Source organism: Gossypium raimondii, chromosome 9, assembly GCF_025698545.1.
Source record: "Gossypium raimondii isolate GPD5lz chromosome 9, ASM2569854v1, whole genome shotgun sequence".
NCBI lineage: Eukaryota > Viridiplantae > Streptophyta > Magnoliopsida > Malvales > Malvaceae > Gossypium > Gossypium raimondii.
The window spans coordinates 25,516,092-25,532,867 of NC_068573.1; the positions used below are offsets into that span (position 1 = coordinate 25,516,092).

A 16,776-nucleotide genomic window follows, 5' to 3' on the forward strand; every position below is an offset into this window, starting at 1 on the left:
TCCCAAAAATCCTCCCCCAATTCGGCTACACACTCTCCATCCACTTTCTATCCCTTAATTTTCTACTATTATCTCTCCACAACAACAACCTCCCCAAATCCCAATATTCTTTCCTCAAATCTCTCCAAATATCCCTCCTCAATTCTCTCTATGACCAGTTCAATCTCCATTTAGCAGTATTTCAATCCAACTCTACCACCCACACGGATTAGGCAGCAAAATAAATACTCCCTTTTTGATGAGCCACCACTCAAACCTTAGACCCCATGTACACTCCACACCCCCCTTACCACTAGACCAACAACTCCTTTATATCATATTTTAACCATAATAATTTAAGAACCTACTATCTAGATCCAATGATTTTATTCACTTAAAATAAAAATTTTGCATAAGCCAAGGCTTGAACCCCTGACTTCTCAGACACTTCCAAACACTTTTAAATCACTTAACCATTGAAGTAGACATTCATTTATATCACTTCCTTGCACAACTAAATATTTATGTGCAGTCTCCTAATTGTTCCATTGTTCAAAACCTATTTCGTCTAGGCCCAAAATTTAGGGTGTTACATATATTATGAATTAATACATATAATTTTGGACCGTCTTAGGCTGCAATTTAGTTTGCCTCGATACTTTAAATTGCTTTTCGATTTTGTGCTTCTAGTAGTGTCTGTCGAGCCATTTTTTGCCCTTTGTGCAAATCTGTCGAAAATAACCAAAATTCATCAAAATTAATTATAAAATTAAATAAAATTCAACATGTTCATATTTTAAGTGCACTTTAATTATTTTCTAAAAAATAATTATTTTTTCGACAAGAATTTTATCGAAACTGTATGATTTTAAGTTAAAAAGGGTATGTAAAAATATGTAAATTTCCGCGTTTCCACACCTCCAAACTTAATTCATTGCTCGTCCCAAGTAATGCACAAATTAAAAAGAATTACTCAGAAAACACCTTTGAAAAATTCCTTTAGAATAACATTCTTCCCAAAATTATGAATTTAATATACTTATGCTCAAAAATAAGAAATTTGATAGTTATGCTACTTAAGTATACATATCATTCAAATTAATCTCAATAACTATTATGATAGCAAAATTAGACTAAATGCTTTCTTAACAAGACATGTTAACTCTTACCAATTTGATTTTATTTCCTTATTCAAGATTAAGCTGCAATCATTAAGTTTAACTTATGCCTTCATATGTTGAACATAGCAATTTCTCTCCTTTAATGTAGGTAGCATAGAAAACTTGAATTAATAGGTCTTTAAAAAGGTTGTAACGTAGCTAGGCTAGAGGTGGGTAAAAGATAGATAAATTTAGGCTTTTAAACCCTAGACTCAGCTTTAATCGGACCTTTGGAATAATTTCCCTCAATACACCAACTTACTTTGCTTTCACATGCTCCTTTGTACATCTATTTTCTTTCAAGTACATGTGCTTTTTTTTTCAAGCATTTTACTATATCTGCTACAATTTTTAGAGCATTTGATACTTCTTTCAACTCCCCCAAACTTATTTTCAAAGAATATTCTGAATAGTACTGAGTCTAGTGTTTGAGACAATTTAAAGATAATTAAGAGAGAAGTGATGGCTAAATATTGCAAGGGTTCAAATAAAATTAGGTCATATAGTCTCAAAGTTGGGTTTCAAAGGATAAAATTTCATCAAGGTTGGCTTGAAAGGCTCAAATGGTCCAAACAAGAGTTGCCTAAATAATTTTCAACATTCCATGCTTCCTAGGATTTCGCCTCAAGAAACTACTAAGTCAATTCTAGAGATTTAAACTTTCATGCATGCCTACCTTTCTTGAGGAACTAAAAATTTTATGGTACGATCTGCATGCTTTATTAAAAATACATTTATATCATTATTCAGCTAACATAACAATTTATTGAAATAATAGAACTTTATTTATATTGAAGTTTAGCATACTTAACACAATTTCAAATTATTGAACAAAATATATCCTAATCATAATTAAAAGAACTATTTATTCTGAGTGGAAATAATCTCAATTTTTCGGTCCCCCTACTTAAAATGAACAATTTCCTCATTGTTTAAAGTGAATAGATACTATACACCAGGTAGGATTCTAGAAAAGAGGATGTGAGTTAATTTGACTGCTTAAGTACCAAGCTCTTTCTAAATCCAATCCTAGACATGTATATAACTATTTCCACACTTTATACTTCACGACTTGTTCAATTTTATTAATGATTTCCGTCTCTTGTTTTATTATGCAAAAATTCCTAATTAACTTTATCCTAAAATAACCTAAGAACATAAATAAAATAAAGTCGAGATCCCATTTATTTATTTACAGATCCTTCCGAATTCGATTCATCTTTTGCTCCATCATTATTGTCTTTGCATGAATCGCTTCGCTTCTTTTTCGATAATGGGCTCCATGGTTCAAATATGTAATCTGGAAACTCAGGTACAAAAATAAATGGGTCATTATAAATTTTCGTAAGAGCATTTCTCATCGAGTCATCCCTTATTTTTTAGTATTTCCAGTAAGCTTGTTGCTGCCACCGCATATGTTGCATTATTTTCATTAACTTTGATAGCCCATCTCAAATATCTGGGCGAGGCGGTTGAGCTCTAAACATTGAAGTCTTGATATCAGGTTCAACTTCTGGTTCCATTGGTTCCACCTTATCAGGGACTTCAGCCGATTGCACTGGCTCGATCTCTATGGGATCTTCTTCTTTTTCCTTTTCGGGATCCTCACTTTCTTCAAATCGTTGTTGTAGAATAGAGTCTCCAGCTATTTGATAGAGGTCCCAATCTGTGATTGTGCCCTGGCTATAGCCTGTCTTGTTTACGTTTGCAAGAATTTTAGCTTCCAAGCACAAAATTGTTATCGTAAAGGGAAAGTAAGCTGGGCCAGAACGTGAACGTCTAACGGCACCATTCCGTATTTCCCTCAAAATGATTTTTTCCACATCAATGGTCTTCCCAAATAAAATCGAGTATAATAAGACCATTTGCTCTAATAAGATTGTAGTCCCATGTGAGCTAGGCATAAGCCTGAATCAGATGAAGTAGAACCATACCTTTGCGAGTGGTGTCAAATATTCTCTTCGACAAGTGTGGATTCCTTGCTTTGACACAGTCCACTTAGAACCTGGAACTGTAAGTTCCTCGAGAATTTCTTGCAAATTTTCAGACTCTATATTGCTCATCAAGGAGGAATATTCGTCATTTTCGAAATCAGGCAATTCAAAAAACTCATTAATAGCATTTGAAGTTATTGGTACCTTGATTCCTCGAACTGGAACTTCCGTCAACTCGCTTAAGGTTAAATCCGCATAGAATTCGTGTACTAACTCCTCATCCACACTAGGTCTCTTCTTACAAAACAACTCCCAATTGAGAGTTTCAGCAAGCTGACGAATACGCACCATAAAACCCATATAGTTGCTTTCTTTCAATGTGAAACCTTTCCCTGAATGCATCTGTTGATTCTTGAAGATACTCTCATATCTTGCTTTGGCTTCTTAACAGTGGAGCTTGTTTTATGATTCGTCAATTTGGGCAGATGCACGAGTTCTCTTGCAAGGTATGATTAACCTAATCATAAGATGGTAACAAATATTTTCTCAAAAATTTAATTAATATAAAATATTAATAATTCAATAATTTGAAAAATTAGATAATAAAATTAAAATTTAAGAGAAAAATTGGTATTACCACATTTTTTTGTAAAAATTAAGAGCTCTTAAGAAAAAAATTGAATCAAAAGATGGAAAATTAAAATAGGTGAGGGGTTTTTTGCTAAGAATGGGTGAAAGGGTAGTGTGCCGCTCGGGTATTCAAGGCAGCAGCGTGCAGCAGGGGATGGATGTGAGCAGCGTGCAGATCGTTGAGTAGGCCTGGCATGGGCGCGCGCGGGGTGTTACTGACCGATCAGCTGGGCGATGCTGTGGCTAGGGAATTGTTAGGAGGTTTCGGCACTTAAGGGTTTTGGTGTTTTTGGAGGGAATGGTGTGTGAATGAAAAAAAAAAAAGAATAGATGAGTGAAATTTATAGTGAAAGGAGTAGGAGCTAGAGTAGAATTCTTAAAAATTCTAATTTCTAATTCTACTCAAAGTAAATAACAATTAATAATTAATATAATGCATATTAAATTATTATTTGCTATTAATTTATTAAGATAAAACTTATCGAATAAAATACGATTAAATTAAAACTAATCCTAACTCTAAATAAAGTTGATAATAATTAATATATATTATAATGGGTATAATTATATATATTAATAATTATCATCTTTTTTCTTTTTATTGAATTAAAAACATTTATTCTAAATGCTTTTTGAAAATATTTACAAAAGAGGAATCTAATTTTTATATTTACAAAAGAGCAACCAAATTTTTAAAAATAATTCAATTAAGTTCCTAGACTTAATGAAAATTCAAAATTGAGTTGCAACATAAAATTTGGATCAAAATTGACCCTTTTATTTGAAAAACTAAAAATTTATTTTGTCATTTAGGGAATAATTTCTTGGGAAATTATGTTAAAATCAATTCCCAGGAAAGATTGGAGATGTCACAATCGGTCTCGCTTAAGTTCCAATCTCCTAGACAAAATTTATTTAAAGATACTATTCCCAAAAATATACCCTAAATCATTTATTCAAACTGAAGAACAAGAAAAATTAAATATCTGATAAAATGAACGAGATTTGATTCTGTTCAATTTTATCTCCCTAGTAATGTTTCAAGGGTTGAGCATTAACTCGAAAATTACCTCCCTTACCTTGAAGTTCAACAACTCCGTATGGATAGACTCGATGAATCATAAATGAACCGGACCAACATGATTTTAACTTACTTGGAAAGAACCTTAAATTGGAATTGAATAACAAGACTTGCTGACCTGCTTCAAATTCTCGAACTCGAATGTGCTTGTCATGCCATTTCTTTAGTCTCTCCTTAAATAATTTGACATTCTCGTCTGAAGACATTCAAAATTCTTCTAACTCGTTAAGTTGAAGCATCCGTTTCTCTTTGGCACTTTTAAGATCCAAATTGAGTCATTGGAGAGCCCAGTAAGCTTTGTGTTCTAACTCCAAGGGTAGATGGCAGGCTTTCCCAAAGACTAACCTATAGGGTGACATCCCTAAAGGTGTCTTGTATGTTGTCCTGTAAGCTCATAAAGCATCATCCAGTCTTTTGAACTAATCTCGTTGGTTCGGGAAAACTACCTTCTCAAGTATGCCTTTGATCTCCTTGTTTGCCAGTTCAGCTTGCCCATTCATCTGCGGATGGTAAGTTGTAGCGACCTTGTGTTTCACTTCATGTTTATCTAATAACCATTTCAAACACTTGTTCACAAGATAGGACCCTTCATCACTAATGATGGCTCTTGGGGTTCCAAACCTTGTGAACACATGTTTCTGCAAAAACTTCACTACAACCTTAGCATCGTTTGTCGGATATGCCTCTGCCTCAACCCACTTAGACACATAGTCTACTACTACTAATATGTACTTGTGACCAAAAGACGGAGGGAAAGGACCTAAAAAGTCAATACCCTAAACATCGAATAATTCTACCTCAATGATGTTTGTTCGAGGTATCTCATTTATGTTGGTGACATTTTCGACCCTTTAAAATCGATCACAACTCTTTACGTAAGCATATGCATCTTTGAATAGTGTTGGCCAAAGAATCTGGCTTGCAATACCTTGGCCACAGTACGTGTACCTCCGAAGTGTCCCCCACTCGGAGCTGAGTGACAATGGTATAAAATCTTATGTACTTCATCTTCTGCCACGCATCTCCTGATCATTTGATCTGCACACTTTTTAAACAAATATGGTTCTTCCCAAAAATAGTACTTCACATCTTGAAAAAACTTTTTCCTTTGATAATACGTATTATCAATCGACATCAAACCATAAGCTAAAAAGTTAGCAATATCAGCAAACCAAGGGGTATTATGGACATGATCTACCTTCAGTATGTGTTCATCTGGAAACGTCTCTAATTGGTATAAGATGAGAGTTCCCTTTTTGCAGCTTCAATCAGGATAAATGGTCTGCTACTTGGTTTTCCACTCCCTTTCGATCTTGAATTTTTAGATCAAACTCTTGAAGTAGAAGTACCCATCGAATCAGCCTCAGCTTAGCGTATTTCTTGGAAAGTAAATACTTAATTGTCGAGTGATTCGTATAAACAGTCACTTTGGTACCTACAAGATAAGATCGAAACTTGTCAAAAGCAAACACAATAACAAGTAACTCTTTTTCTGTTACCGTGTAATTCAGTTGCCTGTCAGAGTCTGACTCGCATAGTAAATGGGATGATAAACTTTGTTCCTTCGCTGACCCATGACAGCTCCGATCGCGAAGTCACTTGCATCACTAATCAATTCAAATGGCAAATCCTAGTCTGGTGTGACTATTATGGGTGCCGAGACTAACCGACTCTTTAAATCGTTGAAAGCTTTTAAGCACTCCTCATCAAATTTAAACGTCGTGTCCGTTTCCAATAATTTGTATAAGGGTTTAGCAACTTTGGAAAAGTCCTTGATGAATCTTCGATAAAAACCGGTGTGGCCCAAAAAGCTCTTAACACCCTTTACAGATATTGGAGGTGAGAGTTTCTCAATAACATCTACCTTTGCTTTATCTACCTCAATTCCATGTCTTGTTATCCGATGCCCTAGAAAAATACCTTCTCGTGTCATAAAATGACACTTTTCCCAGTTAAGTACAAGGTTTGTTTCTTCGCATCGCCTTAGTACCTTGGCTAGATTGGCTAGGCAATCATCATATGTATCTCCGAATACTGAAAAATCATCCATAAATACTTCCAAATATTTCTCAACCATGTCAGTAAAAATAGAAATCATACATCTTTGAAATGTAGCAGGTGCATTACATAAACCAAATGGCAAGCGCCTAAATGCAAATGTACCGTACGGACATGTGAATGTTCTCTTGTGCTAATCTTTCGGTGCTATTGTAATCTGATTATACCCTGAGTATCTATCGAGAAAACAGTAATAGTCTCGCTCTGTGAGTCTATCCAGCATCTGGTCCAAAAATGGCAAAGAAAAGTGATCTTTCCTAGTTACCTTGTTCAGCTTCTGGTAATCGATGCAAATTCTCCATCCCGTAACCATTCTAGTCGGTATCAACTCGTTATTCTCGTTTTCAATGATCGTGATACCTCTTTTCTTTGGCACACACTGGATCGGACTTACCCATGAACTATCTAAGATGGGGTAAATTATACCCGTATTTAACCACTTTATGATTTCTTTCTTGACTACGTCCTTCATGATGGGGTTCAGTCTTCGTTGTCCATCAATCGTCCCTTTTTCGTCATCTTCTAAGATAATCTTGTGCATGCATACAGATGGACTAATTCTGTGAATATCAGCTATGGTCAATCTGATAGCCTTCTTGAATTGTTTCAACACCAAGATGAGTTTCTCTTCTTGTTCAGTAGTTAATTCTGCAGAAACAATCATAGATAGAGTAGAAGAGTTACCTAAATAAACATATTTCAAATGTGAGGAAAGTACCTTCAGTTCTAATTTAGGTGGCTCATCGATTGACACTTTTGGTTGGGCATAATCCCTTTTCTCTAACTCCAAAGATTCAAAGCGGGATTGCGGATTAAATTCACTTTGATTAGCTTCTAACAAAGCTAATTCATCCTCCTCTTCTTTATTTGGAGGATCTGATGTCAAAATTTGTTCCAATGGGTCCTCAACATGTTGAGTTCCTTCTCCATGATTAAATCCTCTAAATCAGACACTGTAGAACAATCATCAATTGTGTCAGGAAATCGCATGGACATAAAAACGTTAAATGTTACCTGATCATCCTGAACACGCATAGTAAACTCGCCCTTCTGCACATCAATAAGGTCCTTCCGGTTGCTAAGAATAGTCTTCTTAGGATGATTGGCACCTCTTTGTTTGCTTCAAAGTCTAGAATCACAAAGTCAGCATGAAAGATAAATTTGTCTACACGTACCAATACGTCCTCGATTTTTCCTTCTAAATGTGCTAAGGATCGATCTGCTAAACGAAGTGTAACCGTAGTAGGTCTAACTTCACCTATCCCCAATTTCCTAAATATTGACATGGGCACCCAAGTCACATAGTGTCTTACCACAATATGTTGCTCCAATATTGCAAGGTATGGTAAAACATCTAGTCTTGAAGATATGCACTGCATTCCTTCGTTAGGGCTACTGTCTCAAATTCTCCAAGCCTTCGCTTTTTAGATAGGATATCCTTCATGAATTTGACGTAGTTCTTCAGTTTTTCAAGTGCTTCAATCAACGGGATGTTGATATGAAGTTGTTTGAGTACGTCTAGGAACTTCTTGAATTGAATTTCCTGTTTCTGCTTCCGAAGTCTTTGAGGGTAGGGTGGTGGAGGTTTTTTTACTGGAATTGGTTGATTCGTTTTCTATGGCAATTTTGCATCTAAGGGAGTTATTAGTTTATCAGAATTAGCTAGTTCAGAAGTTACCTTGTCAAATTTTATAGATTCAATTTCTGGTGAAACTGGAATTTCAACACTCGGTTGAACTTCCTCTGAGTCTTGGGCGTCAGCTGGCTCCTTCTCAACTTCTACAGAATTGGGCTCTAAAGTCTTTTCACTCTTCAATGTTAACGCTTTACAATGCTTATTCCCTAGATTCCTCAAATTCTCCGTATCACTAGGTAAAGCACATTGTGGTCAGTTTCTGAGTTTAGTTGCAAGTTGGCCCACTTGATTCTCTAAATTCCTTAGAGAGGCATTATTTTTCGCCATGTATGCCTTCAATAGATTCTCTAGGCTATTAGATGGTTCAACTTAGGTTTTTTTCTGAGCTTGTTGGGAAAAACTAGGTAGTTGGGTCGATCTAGGTTGGACATAATTGTTATTGGTTCCTGCCCCTTGGTTACTCCAGGAAAAATTCGGGTGGTTTCGCCACGATGGGTTATAGAAAGTAGATTACAGCCCTTGTCTTCCTCGATTTTGGTTCTGGTTACCCATGTAATACACAGATTATGGGTTTGATGGACATTCTTTGAACAAATGTCCTTCCCCACAATAAACAAAGGCTACATTTTCAAATTGATTTAGTGGTTGTGCTGCAAAACTATTACACCCATTAGTAGTAAGATTTTTTAATATTAAGGATATTGATGATACTTAAGATGCGAGTGAAGTAAGAGTGTCTACTTCATGTATTCCAGCGACTCGTCTTCCTGACGCTGCTCGATTGGTTGGCCATTAATAATTGTTGCTGACAATCCTCTCAATGATTTCATAAGCCTCATTATAAGACTTAGAAATGAGAGCACCATTAGCAGAAGCATCCACTACCATCCTCGTGTGAGCATTGAGACCATTATAAAATGTCTCAAGTTGTATGCAATGTGGGATTCCATGATGATGGCACTTCCGTAATAATTCTTTGTACCTTTCTCATGCCTCATACAATGACTCATCATCCATTTGTTGGAAAGCAGTGATCTCGTTCCTCAATTTAGCATTCTTGCTAGGCGGGAAATACTTCATAAGGAATTTTTCTGCTAACTCTTTCCATGTTGAAATTAAGTTTGGTGGTAATGAGTTCAACCAAGCTTGAGCTTTGTCCCTTACTGAATATGGGAAAAACTTCAATCGTAATGCATATTCGGGTACTCCGGCTAACTTGAAAAAATCACTCACCTCTATAAACAGTCTTAACTGTAGGTGAGGATCTTCGGGAGGCATTCCACTGAATTAGCCCACTATCTAAAGCATCTGAAACATGACTGGTTTCAACTCGAACTGTTGTACCTCAATTTCGGGTCTCCTAATACCCGGATTAAGATCATGAAATACTGGCACGACATACTGTCTCAAAGCTTTATCCCTATCATCATCAATAATGATAGGATTTTAAGCAAAGTTTGCTCCGTTGCCTTGATTCAGATTTTCAAAGTTTATCTCTTCAGTCCTTCTCTGACTTGCTTGTCTTCTTCGCTGTCAAAAAGTTCATTCAATCTTAGGGTTGACAGGGAGTAAATCGATGATTCGGTCAATACTCAAAAACACCTGAATAATCACAGAAAAACTAACTAAGTTAAAATTTGAACAGAAAAATAAACCAAAATGCAAAACTAACAACGTCACAAATAATGAATATTTTTTAAAACACAGTCCTCGGCAATGGCGCCAAAAACTTAGAACGACAGAAATGTGCAAGTGTACACAATCGCAACAAGTAATAAAGTGACAAGTAAATGTCGAGTTATCGTACCCATAGGGACTGTGAAAAGAATTATTTATGAATGCTACTTAAAACATTTTGGTGAAGAAAAATATTCTGTTTGAAGAGGGTGATTAAAAACTAAGATTTTAAGCTAAGTAAACTAAATAAATAAATCTCAAATGCACGATTTCAAACTACGATTTTAATCAAGATGACATAATTGTGTTAGATTAATTACATTTTTTAACTTAGAATTATTAAACTCATGTCTATATTGTTACGACTAAGTTCACGACAACTCAATAATTTGCTAACTTATGAACGTACTCACCTACCAAAATCCATTTATCTCTTGACTATATCCCTATGTCAATTCAACCGATTAAACAAATCTTAATAGGCAAATACGTTATTGCACATACATATTTATTAAATCGAAATAATCTCTTGTACATATCCCTATGTCAATTCAAACAATTAACTCGATTTAATAAGCACATAAAAGACTATGTGAGGTAACAAAGTATCCTTACCTTGAAACAGTTTAATCACAATAATCTTGCAAGTTATGCAAGGCAAATGTATCGTCAGATACCGTTGCTAATCTAACCCTCAACTACCTTAGATGATTAAACATGCATTGATTAGGTACTGTGTCCATTAATTACAATTCCAATCCGTTTAAATAATTAATTCATTAGTTACCTAACAATTGTAATGCAAGAATAACTTAGTCATGATTTTACTTAATCAAGCATCTTACCGAGGCCTATAACAACATAAACACAATTTTAATAATTTTAACAAACGAAATGCAATCAACCTAACACGAATTAAATTCAAGCTAAATTGATTAAATTAATCATTCCAACAACATAAATATTTATAGATATGTTCAGCATAACAACAATAAAAATTAAAGAGATAGGGAACAAGAATCAAATCCGGTGTTTTTCCGTGGCTTGACTAGTTGCTCCGTTCTTCCTTCTCCGTTGTCCTCGTCGACCAAGGCTGCTATGAACACTTAATTACTGCTCCAAATAGCTATTGAATGGCCCTTTCCCAAGAGGAGAAATCGACAAAAGAGCAAGGGAATTTTGGAATGGAAAGAAGAGAGAAAGTGGAGAGAAGAGAGGAAAGATGTGAATGCTTGAGGTGTGTTCTAAAATGACCAGCCTAAGGGGGTTTTTATAGCTGAGGAAGGCTGCTAAAAATAGCTAAAATTATCAGCCAAAGAGCCCGCCCTTGGCCGGCCACGCATGTGGCAAGGTTGATAGTTTCAACTTTGCTAATTTAGGCTTGGGGCAAATCTATAAAGCCACCAATTGTGGAGGGGTTTGAATGCAACTTGAACAAGTCTTCAAGGGCCTCTTTGCAAGCTTAAATAATCAGCTAATAAGTTATTTGGGTCAGCTCTTGGGACGGTTTTTGGGCTGTTCATTTCTTGGTCTGTTCGATTCACTCGGTTCAGTTCAACTGGACCACTTTTTCATAATTAATTAATAATAATTTATTAACCCAAATTAAATTGGATATAAATTAAAATTAATTATATTATGAATTAATACATATAATTTTGGACCATCTTAGGCTGAAATTTAGTTTGCCTCAATAGTTCAAATTGCTTCTTGGTTTTGTGCTTCTAGTAGTGTCTGCCGAGTCATTTTTCGCCCTTTGTGCAAATCTGTCGAAAATAACCAAAATTAATTAAAATTAATTATAAAATTAACTAAAATTCGACATGTTCATATTTTAAGTGCACTTTAATTATTTTGTAAAAATTAATTATTTTTTCGATAAGAATTTTATCGAAACTGTATGATTTTAAGTTAAAAAAGGTATGTAAAAATTTGTAAATTTCTGTGTTTCCAGAGTGTGTGAGCTTAAATAAGCTTAATGAATGTAGAAATAACCACAAGCATACACAACACAATAGGTTAAGCAAGAGCGTACAAAAACACATTCACAACCATATTTTCTACTAGAAGAAAATATATTCATGATTCATTATTTCATAAAATTAACAAATATTCTCACATGCAATTACATACAACTCATATATATAATTCATTATAGATAATTTGGTAACTTGAAAATTTGAAACATAAAAGTGGGCTCTTTCACCACAAATTGGATAAATGAATCTCCATCACACCAATGACTTAAGAAGTCTAACATATCTCATAAGTGTAGGTCAGAGTTAACACTCTACAACACACCAACATGTCTTGATGAATGGAGCTTAGCTCACATTCCCTTATTTCTCCAAATTGTCCCAAGACCTCAATTCTCAAGTCACAAAACACAAAGGTGAGTACTCACAATCCTATGCATGCCAACTATATCCAACGGTTTCAAGAGATCACAAGACCAAGCTATCCATAATTACACAATTTTTTTACTATTTCAATACACATAATCTTTGTTCATAATCATCAATTCATATCACAAATTTGTACACAATGCATACTTATCAAATTCACATTTATTTGTACTTTAAGTGCCACAATTATGCTCATTGAGCCATCACGTATCCAACCACATACGTGTGCATTAAAATTAGTTTATCACATACAAGTATTGACACACATTACCTATTATATCAACATCTCAAACCATAACTCGACATTCATTGAACGTAATTTCTCAACAAAACAACAATATAAGAAAAACTTACACTCGAAACTTAGGATAGGGGTTTAAACTATTCCTAAATTCTTGATTAACAGTATGAATCACGCATACCAGCAGCGACACTGGACACTTATCAATCATGCTTCCGCTTACAAGTCGAAAGCTCAAACAAGTTTTTCCTTACCTTTAGACTTGCTCATAATGGCTCCCAATTGATCTGACACTTTAAACACATAACAAACACATTCTAAACTCATCAAAAATAGCCTTAAACACAACCAAACAACAAAGAAAACACAATTCAAGCCTCTCATTTCTCATTATAAAAAACTAGCTAGTTTTGTCAAAATTGAAATTTTGACACCCTAATCTTGTTTCTAAACCTCTTTTTCAATTCCAAACATCATAAATAACATTTACTTTCATATCTAAACCATCAATTTCACCTAAATCTATGGTCCCAAATTTTTCGAAAAATTGAAGCTTTCAAGAACATAAAAAAGGGGAAAACTCTTTATTCTTAAAATTTTGGTTATGAACTATCAAATTGAAGTGAAATACCTTCTAATTAGGTTGTAATAATCCAGAAATAACTTTGAAAACAAGGGTTTACTCAAGATTTTCCAATTTTGAATCCAAGTTTGCTTTAAAAACATCAAATCTAAATATAATCATTTAAAACTCAATTTGAATTAACAACACTCTTTATTTAACTATATAAAGTCATAATATTACATTGATTTGATGAAAACGATGATCTTCAACTCTAATTTGGGTTTTAAACTCAAGAAGAATAATGAAGATTTTGGGGAAGAAAACACGTTTTTCGTTTGAAATTGGGGGTTATTTTGGTGTTTGGAAGGTTAACAAAGCTGAAGGAATGAATCAATCTCGAAAAAACTCTCTGGTTTTAGGTTTTGTAAAACTTTTGAATGATTTGGGGTTTTTGAGAAGAAAAGGGAGACGTGTGTGTTCTCTTGTAGGAGACTAACTTAAAAAATTGGGCATTTTGCCCTTTTGGTCACTCTTAATTTTTATTTCATCCAATTAGGCTCAAAATCAATTAAAATCCATTTTTTTTTAAAAATAGACCTTAAAATTAAATTTTGTTCTAAGCTAGTTAATAAAATAAAACCCTGATTATGCAACTTTATTTCTTTAATTACTTACTTACGACCCTATGTTCCAATACCTGACTCAACCCTCGGTTTAATAACTTGTTTCTACTAAATTAAAACTACTAGGCCTAGTTTTGGGGTGTGGCATGAGCCTTAGAAATTTCACTGATTTCTATTGGCACAATCCACATGATCTTTATCGAATTCTGGTATAGTGGCAAATGTCATGAGAAATTTGTACTAAAACTAAAACTAAAAATGAAATGGAAAGTTATACTAAAACTGATAATGATTTGATATGAAATCTTCTAATAAATTGAATTAATAAAACAAAGCCCTAATAGCTTAGTGAGTTAGCTAAGATACGATTGACATATCAATAAGGGATTTATGTTACTTTTGATAAGAGATGTTTCGACCATGATTTAGCCTTCAGGTATAGTACTTATGTACTTTTGTTATTAGTACTTCGATACTTCTATTAATAACACTTCGGTGTTTTTATTACTGGCATTTTGGTGCGATATTGTTCTGGTCTTCGGATACTTAGATATGATGTTTCTATTATTATGATGTGTTGGGTGGTTAGTCCACAGTATCCAACCTTTGTCTCTAAGTCTACTCAAGGCGTAATTATTTGCAAATTGATTAATAAGATTGATCATGAAGATAAGAAAATGAGTATCAATAATGGTATGTAATAAAAATGTAATAAGCTATATGAATTTTAAAGAACCTAATGGAAATATAAGCCACTAACAAATTGGTGTAAATGCATGACTTAACCAATTGTGGTATGATTAAAAGGCTTAATGCGTTATTAAGGCGAGTTAATAATTGTGTAAGACCTTGAGATGAAAACTGAAATTGAATGGTAAGATTCATAAACAAAACAAATGTCAAAACTGGAGTATATGCATAATAGAAACAATTAATAAATCATCAAGCTATGAGTTGGGGCTTAACTTGCAAATTCACATGAAAGGATTAAACTAATAACAATGTGGCTTAAATAAACTTAAAATTATGATTCATCTAAAAGGCTTAAGCTTATTTAAGACTTAGGATAAAGTTTGATTATCCTTGTTACTTATTAAGGTTTATACCTTACGCATTAGTTGTTTAGAACACGTAGGTACGAGCTTGCTAAGAAGTTGTTATGATAGCTAGGGAGTATCACACCACCCGGCAATCCTATAAGGTTTTTTTGAAATGTTAAAGTGTAATTTGTATCATATTAGTGGCATATATATTAAGTCCCATGAAGAATTTAAAGAATGTAATGTCAATGGCATGTACTTAGAGCATCAACGTGTATAAATATGCTTATTTCATGTTAAAATAGTACTTGAAAACTTGGGTCATGGTATAGTAGTTGAGTGTTTAATAAATTAGTTAAAGTTTAAAAAAATACAAAAATTGTAAATAGTTTTAGTACCATCTAGGTGGCAGCTTAACAAAATTAGTACTAACTACATTATCGCTTGAGTGGTGGCTTGAGTCACCTAGTGGCTAGGGGTGAGCAAAATTCGATTCGACTCGAAAAAATCGAAAAAAATTCGAATTTCGAGTTAAACGAATCGAGTTATTCGAGTTAATCGAGTTATTCGAATCAACTCGAATTTTTTTTTCGAATTTGGAGTTCAAAGCGAGTTGAGTTTTCAATTGAATAACTCGAATAATTGAATAATTGAATATCAAACTATAATATTTTACGTTTTACCTAAACTCCCAAACTTTTTACTTTTCCTCAAAACTTTTACTCCTTCCCACTTTTCCCCCAAAACTTTTACTCCTCCCTCCTCCCTCCCAACCCCCCAATCTACCTAAAATCCATTTCCCACCAAAATTTTACTCTTCCATTCATTTTTTTTTCAAAATTTTACTCTCAAAAACCCTCAAAACCTTTTATTTTCCCCAAAATTTTACTCCTCCCACTTTTCCCTAAAACTTTTATTCTCTTCCCATCCCACCTCCCATCTACCCCAAACCCTCCCCCTCCAATTTTTTAATATTTTCCTCCAAAATTTTACTCCCCTATTTACTTTCCCTCAAACTTTTATCCCCAAAACTTTTATTTTCCCCTAAACTTTTACTTCTCACCCTTTACTCTCAAATAAAAATCAAAATTATTCAAAAAATACTAAACATAAATAGTAATAATTTTATTTATATATACTATTTATATTATTAAATTAAATTTCACATTTTATATTATTTATATTATTGAATTGTTTAGTCATATTAAATATTTATATTAAAATTGAATTCTTAATTATGCCATAAAATATTCGTGTTAAAATTTTATATTGATATCAATTTCAAATTTTATTTTTAGAATAAATTTTATTAAAAATCATATTTTATATTTAATATATTTTTAATTCCAAAATACATAGTGACAAGAATCCGAAGATAATTGAAACAACTAAGCAAACAAATAAGCTAACCATTATATAAAAATTAATAAATAAATTATGAGGTGATGAAAGTTAATAAAAATTTGATTAAGGTGGACAAATTTTATTACGATGGGTGACAATGGTTACAAGGACCCAAAATTATTTTTTAAAATTTAACTCGAACAAATATATTCGATTCGAATTCCATCTCACTCGACTCGATTCGAGAAAACTTCAAATAAAGTTAGGATGATAAAATGAGATTCGAAAACTCGATTAACTCGAAAATTTTTGACTCGACTCGATTCGATTCGATCGAATGCTCACCCCTACTAGTGGCTCCTTAGCAAATAATAATAATAATAATAATAATAACTCCAGTATC

General features: G+C 33.6%; 1 non-coding gene across 1 annotated transcript; it reads left to right on the plus strand.

The window, feature by feature from the left end:
- The first annotated feature begins 9,421 nt into the window (after positions 1 to 9,421).
- Positions 9,422 to 9,528, plus strand: LOC128032918 (small nucleolar RNA R71). The gene has a single exon (XR_008189259.1). It is a non-coding gene; the product is annotated as a small nucleolar RNA R71 (small nucleolar RNA).
- The last annotated feature ends 7,248 nt before the right edge of the window (positions 9,529 to 16,776 follow it).